We start from the raw sequence: 13,673 nt of genomic DNA on the forward strand, positions 1-13,673 counted from the left end.
AGGCTGAGGTGGGAGGACTGCTTGAGCCCAGGCGTTTGAAGCTGCAGTGAGCTGTGATTATGCCACCGCACTCCAGCCAGGGCAACAGAGTGAGATCCTATCTCTAAAAAGAAATAATTTTTAAAAATAAGTAACTCTGCTCTTGATTCTTATAATGCATATCCAAAGGCTCATATTGTTGGTCAGCAAAAACAAATAATCATATAAACAGCAGTGTCCACATGTTTTAGAAAGCACATTTTTAATAATGTTTAGTGGTGCGTATTCTTTGTCTTCACCTCCAAAATACTGAACTTATTGAATATTTGTTCTAAACACAAAATGGCTAGGTGTGGTGGCTCACACCTGTAATCCCAGCAATTTAGGAAGCTGAGGCAGGAGGATTCCTTGAACTCAGCAGTTAAAAGTAGCCTGTTCAACATAGGGAGACTTTGTCTCTAAAAAAAAAAAAAAGAAAAAAAAAAACATATCTAAGCATGTGGCACATGCATTTGGTCCCAGCCACTTGGGAGGCTGTAGTGGAGGATCGTTTGATCCCATGAGGCCAAGGCTGCAATGAGCTGTGCTGAGGCTGCAATGAGCTGTGATCATGCCACCGCACAACCTGGATTGCACAGCCTGGGCAACAGAGCAAAATCCTGTCTCAAAAACAAATAAATTAAACAAATAAATACATACAATATTTCTTATACTCAAGGGAAATGCTGATGAATGATTTCCTTCCCTTTTTGTAGGTCAGAATGTAAAGTGCGTGGTAGATGAAAGAGAGTGTGACAGGAGGGACACATAGGGGCTTGCACGGGAGGAAAGACTACCCAGATCTGGAAATAAAAAGTGAAGATTTCAGAGGGTTGAAAACAGGAAGTGGAACAATTATTTTAACTACAGGTGGGAGAAGCATATCTAAACACTAAAAATTCAATATTATGGGAAAAATTATCCTTGGATAGTTCAATTCTGGATATAAGGAGGAAACAAAATTTAGATGTATGGGTGTCAGCAAGGCTGTGAAAGGAATAAAAAATGAGAGCTTGCAAAACCTTATGAGATAAAATTATGAAAATCTAGAAATATAATCCTGTGTCTGATTACATTTTTTTAAAAAATTGCTCTTCTCTCTATCTCTATATGTATGTATATAATCAAAGAAAATACATGTAAAATCTGTTATGAAAGAGTATACATCCTATTTTGTACCACAAAATATAAATTTAATTATCAAAGTTTGTATAGACTGTCAAACATATTTGTTGAGATACAATTAGATACGATATTATAGTCAGTTGTATTAGTATGTATGTTTATTTTGTGTAAAAATATCATTCTTCGGAAAGCAAATTGCAACTAAAGTATCTAACAAGAGACTCAATCTAATTACTTCATAGATTTTATTATACTTTCTCATCATGCAATGAGCTGTCTTGTTATTATTTCTTCCTCAGAGATCACTAAACATTTACATATATATTTTAATAGCCTGCAGTTTCAATCAGATGGAGGACATTGACATTATAATTTTGTGAACAGATCACTGTCCTCTGAGCTGGTTTATGTTTGTTTACTGATCTTCCAGCAGATGGTGCCCTTGCAACAGATATTCTTGTTTTTTGTTTTGTTTTTTAATGATTGGGGTAAAAGATGCATCACTACTTTCTCTTTTGTGGTGGTATAATTAATAAAGATATATTTTATGAACATATTGTACCCCTTCTACATTTTTCTCAGTATTTCAGAAACAGCAAGACTGCCTAGGAATATGAATAGATATTATTGCTTGCTTTTCCTGTCTCCCTCCTCCCAAAGAGTTACAGTCATTTGCTCTTCTCACGCTCCAAACAGTAAACCGTTTACATTGTATAGTCAAGTATTTTCTGTTACCAGGATTCTGGCGACAGATAGCCCATGGCTTAAGACAGTCCCTAAGCAATCTTTTACCAAATTCTGTGCCTTTTCTGTGGAACATTCCTCTGTTATTTTAGCTCCCCATTTGACTCTGGCAGACAGTTCACCTTTTCTATTTCACTGTGCAGTATTGCAGGGGTTATATTACTTCCTTCATTTGCTTATTTTTTCAGTTGGCTATGTTATTCTTGAAATTGTAACTAATTTGGAGGCATTATCTTACAATTGTTTTTGTAAGGCCAATAGAAATGCAATATAACATTTGCACCCAGTAAGGCTTAATAAATTAAACATGCTGCTTATAGTTTTAAATCATTTTTTATTCATGTCCAGATGCTAACTTTCTCTTAATACTTGAATTTGTGTAATCATTCTTACCCTCAATATAGTCTCTATAATTAAAATGGTCTCCTCATGGCTTTCACAATATGCATCCTCCTTCCTATCGTTCTAAACTCCTAAACCAACCTTGTCCTTGATGCATTTCCCTTCCTATTCCCTTTCACATGTTAACCAATCAATTAATTAATCTGTTAATTAATTAATTGTTACATGTTTTCATTCTACATGTATTGAATCAGGCCAGTGTTATAGAGTAATGTTTTCTACAAAAAATAAAAAATGGTTCAGAAAATTTTGCTTTCTCAATGATGTTTTCCTGATCAAAATCCTCCTATCACTGCCAATAAAACTCATTTAACACAAACACATTTTTTTAGAGTGACAAAGAACAAATGAATATCACATTATGTGCTTCATGATGATTCAAAGGAAAATTGCAGGACATAGCTTAAAAGGGGAAAATAAAGTTTTTAAGAGAGTAAATTGGAGAATCTTTTATAAAAGAAACATGATTTTTCTATTGAATTTCGAAGTGGAAAATGACGATTTTTTTTTCAATTGTAACACCAAATTTTCTCTTGACTTCACATTCTGTTGTGTCATAGATGAATGATGATATGTTCTAAGATATGGTCTAAATACATCTCATTGATAAAATTTTGAAGTATAAAATTAGAATGATTATTATGAAAACAATGTACAGTAATAAAAATTAAAATTTAAAATGTTAAGTATTTAATATATTGGCACAAATTTTAAAAAATTAAATACAAAAAATAAGAAAGAATGAAAAAATCACTTGAATAAAACCTGTCTCCCTATTCCTAGTATATTATTTTCCTTGGGCTTCCATAAGAAACTACTATAAACTGGGTGGACTAAAACTACAGAGATTAGTTCTCTACAGTTCTAGAGGTTAAAAGTTTTGATTCTAGAAGAACCAAGTTTTTGGCAGAGCCATTTTCCCTCAGAAACCTGTAAAGATTCTTTTTTAGCTTATCCACCTTCTGCGAGCCCCAGGCATTCCTTGGCTATGGCAGCTATGCTCCAACCTCTGCCACAATTGTTATATAACTATTTTCTCCCTGTGTGCCCTCATATCTCTCTTGTATCTGGCTTTTCACTGGACTTTCTCCTCTCTTATAAGGACATCAGTTATACTAATTTAAAGGTCTAACCTAGCTCTATATGACTTCATCTTAACTAGCTATACCTATAATGACACAATTTTTAATCAAGGTCATGTTCTGGGTTACTGTGAGTCCTGACTTCAATGTATCATTTTGCAGGGCATAGATCAATCTATAACACTTGGATATAAATGTAATAAAAAATATGTATTTCCATGAAGACTTTTCAAATAAAATTGTTGATCTTTTTTGTATGAAAAGTTTATATAAGTAGCGGATGAATTTTGGCAGTATTCTCCTAGTTAAATATACAAACGACCAAATGCCAACTGGGTGCAGTGGCTCAAGCCTGTAATCCCATCACTTTGGGAGGCCGAGGTGGGCAGATCACGAGATCAGGAGAACGAGACCATCCTGCCCAACATGGTGAAACCCCGTCTATACTAAAAATACAAAAATTAACTAGGTGTGGTGGTGTGTGCCTGTAATCCCAGCTACTCGGGAGGCTGAGGCATGAGAATCACTTGAACCCAGCAGGTGGAGGTTGCGGTGAGCCGAGATTAATATGTGTAGGAGCTTTATGTTAGCCTACACACATTTACCACACCCAACCAGTGCAATAGCTGTTATATATGTTTTACACAGCAGAAAAAACTCAAGCTTACAGAAAAGTAAAGTCTTCACAGCTGTTAATTCCAACATCATTCTCCATAATACCAGTAGTCCTCACAACTCAATGTGTGTAAAAATCACCTGAGTACACATGTTAAAAATGTAGATTTCTAGTCAAGATAACCCAAAAACTCTAAATGAGTAGATTGAAAGTAGGAAAAGCTAGGCATACTTATTCTTAAAACAAATCCCAGTTGACTGATGTTGATGATCTCTTTTTAAATTAAACGACCCATCTCATGTAAACAAGACTCATAAGACATATTACTGTTGTCCTAATGCAATTTTGAATTATATAAAATCCACACACAGAAGCTAGGTAACCATGAAGGGATCAGGTGATTTACATTTCAAAATAATTATTTCAGGGGTTGAGAGTAGGCAAAATAAAAGATGGCTGGGACCATTATTGAAAGTTTTACCAACTTTATCCGAAATACGGATGTGATGTGCTTAGTTAAGAGGACAGTAATGTATAAACACCTGCTGTGGAGCTTAAGCATAACACATGTAGGGTTAAGTGAACATACGGTGCCTTAAGACAGAAGTATTATGGTGTGCAGATAAGATTAAATAGTAAAGGCTCGTTCAGAGTTTTGCAGATTCTGAATGTCAGTCTAGGGAAAGTTTTAACAAGTAGTTACCCAAGTTCTAAGATGAAGTGAGGGCTTTAGAATTTTAGTAAGTAAGAAACTGGAGAATGATTTATAAGGAAAAGAGAATGAAAAAAATACCAGTCATGTATGCATCTGTTAGAGAAATAAGTTATAAAAGAAGGAGGGAAGGAAGGAAGGAAGGAAAGAAGGAAGGCAGGAAGGAAGGAAGGAAGGAAGGAAATAAGGAAGGAAGGAAATAAGGAAGGAAGGAAGGAGAATTAAATTATTGGGCCAATAAGCAGAAATTTTTCACTACATATAATCAAAAAATGAAGGAAGAAAGCCTACAAGGAATGAAGCATAAGTATAAATTAACAAAAATAATAACATTAATAATTTACTGTATGGATTAGTTATTATAATATTAGTTACATGATTTAGTTCTGAAAAGATAATGTACTTGAAGAAACAGGGAATTCTATAAATAAAAAGTGATTTTGAAAAGGATTATAAACTATTGTAACTTACAAGGAACAAGTTCACAGGGCATATGAATGAAAATATTTCAGAAAGTAATAAATAATATAAAAGTTCTAACAACTTTTAATTCTATAACAAATTTTATATCATTACAGTGACAAATATTACTATGAGTGGGATTGTTCTCATTTTTCCCTATGAAGTAGGTGAACTGTGGAAAATAGCTTTTCAATTGAAGTTAAAATATCTTGAAGAAAATTCTAGCTCTGCAATTTAATGGCTTTATTACTTTCATGTAATCATAAAATTATATTTGCCTCACTTCTTTGTATATCTATGATAATAATATTCATTTTTGGTGATAATCCAATGAGATGATGCATATGAAAATGCTTTTATAGCCAAGTTATGAAAAGTACTAGACACTATAATTATTATTATTGACATTATTTTTCACTCTGCTTAACTTTTTAAAACATGTATTGTAAAAGAGAAATGTAGATGAAAAATGTTAACCGAAACCAGAAAAAAAAATATAACTTAAATGCTACTTGAAAGTAGATATGCAGTACTGTAAAGCCTGGTAATTGGCATATTAAAATGTCTTAAGATGTTTTATTTATTTGCCAACAGATATGTGGATCTAAGCTTTATTTATGCATTAATCTAAAATAATTCACTTGATTTTTAAAGGAATTAGCTCTTGAAATTGCATGCATTGTGAAATTAGAAATTAGAGTGATTAAAATTATTTATATATTATGGAAAGGATATTAGGGTTATATATTTTAAATGTATAACCATATTTTATTAAAGTACCTATTTCACTGCTACCTCTTTTATGTAATATTTGATTCAGTTTTTGGGAACACTAATTTGATACACTATTTGCTGTGCTCTGAATGTTTTGGTTCTCCCAAAATTCATATTTGATATCTAATCCTCAGTGGAATAGTGTTAAGAGATGAGTCCTTTGGGAGGTGATCAGGTCATGAGGTAGATGGGATAAGTGCCTTATAAAAGAGGCCCATCCAAGAGAACTTGTTTGCCCTTTCTACCATGTGAAGATACAGCAAGAAGGTACCATCTGTGAGGAAGAGAGTGAGCCTCCACCAGACATTGAATCTGCTGGCACCTTGATCTTTGCCTTTCCAGCCTCCAGAACTATGAACAATTAATCTCTGTAATTTATAAATTATCCAATCCAAGGTATTTTGTTAAAGCAGCCTGAATAATCTAAGAAAGAAATTGCTACCAGAAGTGAGGCTGGTGCTGGAACAAATAACTAAAAATATGGAAGGGACTTTGAAACTGGGTAATGGATAGACTTTGGAAGTACATGCTAGGAAAAAGCCCACATTGCCATAAATCGGGGAGCATTAGGAGTAATTCTGGTGAGGGCTCAGAAGAAGAGAAAAGTTAGAGAGAAAGCCTCAGTCTTCTTAGATGTTTTCTAAGATAGTGTGAAGAGGATGTTGATAGAAATATGGACAGTATTTCCATTCTGATGAAGCTCAGATAAAAAGTAAGGAGCAAGTTATTGAAAACTGGAGGAAAGGTAATCCTTGTTATAAAGTGGCAAAGAACTGGGCTGAATTGTGTTCATGTCCTAGTGTTTTGTGGAAGGTGAAACTTGTGAGAGATGAAATGGGATATCTGACAAAAGAATTTCTAAGCAAAATGTTGAAGAAGCAGCTTGGCTTCGCTGGACTACTTATAATAAAATACCAGATGAGAAAAAAAAATGTAAACATGAAATTGATAAAAAGGAAGCAGAATTGAAAGATTTGGAAAAATTACAATCTCCCTATGTTGCAAAGAATGAGAAAGCCTGTTTACTAGATTACACCAAGGGCATGGACAAGCAGTCCTTCCTATGGATGAAGACAGCTAGGTGCTATTCATCAAGACAATGGAGAAATGACCTTAAACTCATTTTGGAGATCATCAGATCTGTCACTTCTATCATAGGTCTAGAACTCCAAGGCCTGGGGGACAGAAAAATATCAAGAGAGACCTGAGGCCCCTACTGGCCTCCACACTCTCCTCCCTTTCCTGTACCACCACAAATCTCTGCTCCCTGCTTTTTGGCACACCAATATTCAACTGTCCCAGGTGTGGTTCCAGTGGTCCCAGGCACAGTGGTGACACGAAGTCTATGGCTCTCCTTGGCTGGAGTTTAACACAGGTGGGGGTCTTGAGGGTAGACCTGTTCCCAAACCTCCACTAGACATTTCCCTAGTGGGAGTTCTCTAAAGTGGCCCTGCCCCTGTGGCAGCTCTCTGCCTGGGCCCTGAGGCTGTCTGGGCCCTGAGGCTGTCTGGGACATTTTTTGAAATCTAAGTGGAGGCGGCCATGCACCCACAGCTCTGCACTCTGTGCACTAGTGGAGATGGCATGGTGCAGTTGCCACCAACGTTTACTGCCTGCAGCCTGTAGAAGAGTGGCTCTGAATAGAGTGTTTTCTCATTAGCTCTATCCATTCATTACTTTTTCCTCATTTTAGTTACACACTCTAATTCATTTATAGAAATTTTGACCTGATGTAGTTCCTAGCTCCTGAATTTAAAGTTCAATGGTCACCAGCAATTTCTTAGGACTTGTAAATAAACATCAGCAGATCATAATGTTCACTTTGTTATCCTCTGGGTAGAGACTGAGAAGGGAGAAGCAAATACAAATTTATGTATTCTGTTTTCCAGAGCTGGGCTATTGTATCTTAATTTTTTGCCCTATTCTTTGATGAGACATCATTATATAATGTCTAAGCTATCTGCCTTGGCTTTGAGTTTCTTTCTATTGAAAATAATTTCTGGAGTCATTTCCTCATACTTGGGCATTTGATATTTTATCTTTTTTTCCGTTATATTCTGTCATTAGTCATTTGTTAAAGTTTCCAACAATATCAAAGTTATCTTATTTAGACTTGGGCTTTTTCTTTAAGATTTCAAGACCTTTTTTGGGAGGCTTATTAAATTTAAATTGAGTTTGGGTCTGAATATTTAACTTCTTAATATAAACTGTGGGTGTGTTGTTTGATAGTCCTTCTAAATTAGATTTCTTCATCTTGGATATCGCTTTCATTTTAGAGAATATTTTTTAGAGCACGAATTCATCCTCTTATTAATTTAATTGGAATGCCCATATAATTGCATTCTATCCTTGTGGAAGTGTGAAAAATTGATACAAGTGTATTGCTAAAGTCACAGAACAGACTCACTGAGAAAATTGAAATAAATGAATCTCATGGTTTATTGAATTTATTTCAAACACACCGTAAGAATCAAGGGGAAAGAGAAGAAGGTGGGGTTATACACTTAGGATAGCATGCAAGCAGAGTAGAATGACCAAGCTACTTGAGTCTTGTTTTATGCAATGTACATATATCCTATCTCTTTCTGCTTCATCAGGTTTTCCTACTGATGGCAGAGATACAAGAACCAGAGTTAAGGTATAAAAAAAGGAAGTCAGCAGATAGAGGGGCCTGTAACCATAGCACTCTTGTTCTTTTGAAGACACTCAGAAAGGTGCATGCCTGTAGCTGAGCCTTACGAATTGGCCAGATAAACAGTTACGGATACTATATGGCAGAGGACAAATGAATGACAATGGGCATCACTAATGGATGGCTGGTTAAAAACTCCGTGAATATTGAATGACTCATGTGGCTTGCGTATTTACTGTATCATGAATATTTAATGTTTTATGTGCATAATCTGGGGTATCAAAGTTCCTCATATACTTAATGAATATCCCTATGCCTTCTTAGCCCTTCCATCCTTCTTTTTTATGTTGACAACTAAAATTTATTTCATAATTTATGTGTAACTTATCTCACAAGCTACTTGTCTGTATAGTTAGATTCATCCAACTGTCTTATGTTTTGTTTCTTTTTTGTTTCATATATATGTTCTAGTTATTTTTAATGATAGAACTGAATACTATTAAATGTATACTGGATACATTTCACTACAACCTGCAGACTCTGCTCTTCTATTTCTATGTATCTATAAAATGACAATCCCTACATAAGCCATCAATAGCAGTATTAGTCATAATAACCCAGAAGGGGAAAGAACCTGAAGGTCTGTGAAAAACAGAATGGATAAATTGCAGTGAAAAATGCATCATGGTTACTTTCAACCACCAGGTTAAACTGCACAAACATAATGCTGAATGGATGAAACCACTAAACAAAATTAAAATTTGTGATTCAGTTTATATAAATGTCAGAAAGAGGAAAATCTAATTTACAGCACAGTGAGTTTGGCTAGTGTTTACTTTTGTAGGGGATTAGTGTCTAGAAGGAGGGAAACAAAGGGATATCTGGAATTCTGTGAATATTCTTTTTCTTGATCTGAGTATTGGCTTTGTGAGTATTTGGTTTGTAAGGAAAAAAAGACTACACACTCTTTTTACAGTTCTGATATTGCCTGTATAATAAAATAAAATGCAAAATAAACATAATAAACAACATGAAATATAATTAGTATGATTTTATTTCAAGAAAATAATAGAGGGAAAAGACTAGAAGAAGACTGAACAAAACAAAAATTGACAGATGGTATCTGATTACACTAAAGCCTTTCTGCACAGCAAAAGAAACTATCAATGAAGTAAACAGACAACATACAGGATGGGAGAATATATTTTCAAACTATAGATTTTACAAAGGTTCAATATCCAGCATCCGTAAGGAATTTAAACCAATTTACAAGAAAAAAAACATTAAAAAGTGGGCAAATGAAAACAACAGACACTTTTCAAAAGACGACCTACATGTGGCCAACAGGCATATGAAAAAAAGCTCAATATTACTAATTGTTAGAGGAATGCAAATCTAAACCACAGTAAGATGCCATCTCACACCATTTAGAATGGTTATTACTGAAAAGTCAAAACAAACAAACAAACAGATGTTAGTGAGATTGCAGAGAAAGGTAACATTTAAACAGTGTTGGTGGGAGTATAAATTAACTCAACCATTGTGGAAGGCAATGTGTTGATTCCTCAAAGAGCTAAAAACAGAACTACCATTCAAGCCAGCTATCCAATTACTGGGTAATACCCAGTAAGGAATATCAATTATTCTTTCATAGAATATCAATTATTCTATCATAGAGAAACATGCATGTGTGTGTTCACTGCATCACTGTTCACAATAGCAAAGACGTGGAATCAACATAAATGCCCATAAATGGCAGACTGATCAAAGAAAATGTGGTACATATACACCATTGAATACTATGAAGCCATAATAACAAACAAGATCATGTCTTTTGCAAGAACATGCATGGAGCTAGGGGACATTATCCTTAGCAAAGTAACACAGGAACAGGAAACCAAATACTGCATATTCTCATTTGTAAGTGGGAGCTCAATGATGAAACACATCGACACATAGAAGGCAACGACAAACACTGGGGCCTACCAGGTTGGAGGGTGGGAGTGGGAGAGAAGCAGAAAGAATAGCTATTGAGTACTAGGCTTGGTATCTGGGTAATTAAATGATCTGTACAACAAACTCCCATGACACAATTTTACCTATATAAAATCCAGCATATGTACCCTTGAACCTAAAATAAAAGTTTAAAAATAAATAAAATAAAGATAAAGTTAGAGGTTGAAAGGCCACAATTTTTTCAAATAATAAGAGCTCACTATTCAGATTATTAGCACTCTGGGAAATAAGGCCAGTAGGCATTTCAAAATTAAAATTTGAGGAAAAATGTTTGAAGTTTAATAAAAGATATCACTGGAAAAAAATTTTCATATCAAAAAATAAAAATTTCCCTATGATACTTAATGGTTAAAATGCAGAAAAACACAAAACTTACTTCTATAAATGATGCAAACATTCCCTATGAATTGAAAACTTTATAATGATAAATATTAGATATGAGTAGAATCAAATTTCCAAAAATATTTTGTAAAGAACAAAAAATTATACATACCAGTATGTCTTTTCAGATTTTGTTAATATTTGTAATAATTAAGCAAATTTGTCTTATTATAAGCTAATCACACAAATATACAAATCAATTTTAGCCACTTCTTTTTTACCAGCAGCAGAGAGATATTAGATCATAGCCACACTCACACGTAATTGCAGCTTGGAATTATACTCTTTTTTAAAAGATGTATTTCATGCTGAGAAGTATGGACAAAAAGAAAATGCCAGATTTTTAAAACAAGTAGAGAATAGTTCCTTGGGAATAACCTTCTGTCTCTGCCTCTCCCATATTTTATTTAATAAAGCAGTGGTTTATAAGATGTTATTATATATACTGCAAGAAAAAAGTTGTTGCATAGTCAAATGCCTTAAATATTGGTTTATTCAAAAGTAAATACTTTGCTTACTGTATAAGTTACCATCATGTGTAATATGCTAACTTAATTTTCCAAAAGGAAATTGATATATATAACGATTCCCCTAAAACTGTTTTATTGGTGAGGTAGAGTCACTTAAGATTGACAAACTTGGTATTTCCTATTGAAGTCAATAGATAAGTATTATTTTATAATGTAAAAATATTAGAAATCCCTAGTAAATTGGAGAAATCTCATTTTAAATGCATAAAAAAGAGTGATAAAATGAGCAGGGTAGAGCTCCGGTAGTGTAAGAGATCAAAATGAACAATAGTAAAGAACTACAGGCAATTAGGTATTTATGTTGTTCTGATAAAATACTGAAAGTATATTTAACCATCTACCATCCTTGCTGAATGCCAGGGATGGTGTTTTTGTCAAGATAAATTTGAAAAAAAATCGTAGAAATTCGGGTTTTGTAAGACTTCTTGAGGTATCTTCAGGTTTGGATCCTTTGTACTGGAATTCTTAGAGCATTTGAAAAGAAAATGTAAAAGATTACCTCAAGTTTTTTCTTAGAATGTTGCAAGGACATGGGTGAAGCTGGAAGCCATTATCCTCAGCAAACTAAAGCAGGAACAGAAAACCAAACACTGCATGTTCTCACTTATAAGTGGGAGCTGAACAATGAGAACGCATGGACACAGGGAGGGTCACAACACACTGGGGCCTGTCAAGGGACGGCGGGTGATGGTGGGGGGAGCATTAGGGAAAATAGCTTATGCATGCTGGGGTTAATACCTAGGTGATGGGTTGACAGGTGCAGCAAACCACCATGGCACAGGTTTACCTATGTAACAAATCTGCACATCCTGCACATGTACCCCAGAACTTAAAATAATAATAATAATAATTCTTAAAAAATTGTCTGGAATACTCTTTGGTATTAGCCCCAGGTTCTAATGTGACTTTTAAAATTCATTGAATAGAGTTTAATTAGTTTGCTCATTATTGTAATAATCATTCAATACACTATTGCATATATTATTTGGCATGCTCCAATTTTCTCTATAATTTTGGTTGATTAGACTAATTCATATCTGTTGTATTATAAATAAACACATTTAGGAAATTCAGATTTTGATAATTTACTGTAAAGAATAATATCAAGATAAGTGACACTGGTAGAATTACTCTTTTGCCTCACAAAGAAGTATTTAATTAACATAATTAATTCTAATTATTAGTATTGGTGTAAACATTTACACATGTGGTTTTAATTCACCTGTGTTCTATATATTTATACAGCTGTGTTAGTCTTATTGAGTCAATAAATATTCAAATATTGATGACATGGGATTTGAAGATGGTTAGCCAGTCTCTACTTGCTACAACTAACAATCAGATGGGGGAGTAGGAACAGGAAAATTAATTCACCTGAATAAATAATTATAAAATAAGGTAAGATATAGTAATGGAGAAGAATGGTCCAAAGCCAGGCACTGTCTCTTATTATTTGCAGAACTTTAATATTATGAAAGTTACCCTTATTTTACTTTATACTCTGGAAGATGCCTGGTACATATAAAGCTCCAAGAGACAATGTTAGCCTTTATTGATACCATATTGAAGCTAAATAATATTATGGGTGTTCAGTGAAACATTTGGTTATCAGAAAAGGTATTGGGAGCAGATAGTGAATGCAGAATAAGAATTGGTGGGTGAAGCACGAACTGTCAATGTGAGAAAAATGCATTTAATTATGGAAGGAATGGGGTAATTTGAGATTTTTGTTTGCTTTTATATAATTTCAAATAAGGAAAGTGTTTATGTCGGGTTTAAGTTTTAAGAATTTAAATTGGATACTGGTTTTCATGAATTAGAGAAGAAAGACAGAAAATATGAAATAACCACACACTGCAATTTCTGAATTAGATTAGGTGAAAAGCTATGTATCTGACGATAATGAAAAAAAAGAGGATAGCTGGAGAAATATTGTGAAAAGAAACATTTACTACATGAGGTTGGACCTCTGCAAATAAAAAAAAACCTTAAATTAATCTTCTCAGAGAAGAAAAAAACTATGTAAATTATAACATTCTTACTGAAGCAGATCTACCTATTGTAAAAGTATTTGTACGCTACAGATATGAGCAATGCCCATCAAGAGGAGCCTAGGACACAGCCAAGACTGCAAATGTGGGTAGCTTCTACCTACTTTCATTTCATTATATTTTTAGGC

This window comes from Pongo abelii, chromosome 3 (assembly GCF_028885655.2).
Source record: "Pongo abelii isolate AG06213 chromosome 3, NHGRI_mPonAbe1-v2.0_pri, whole genome shotgun sequence".
Lineage (NCBI taxonomy): Eukaryota > Metazoa > Chordata > Mammalia > Primates > Hominidae > Pongo > Pongo abelii.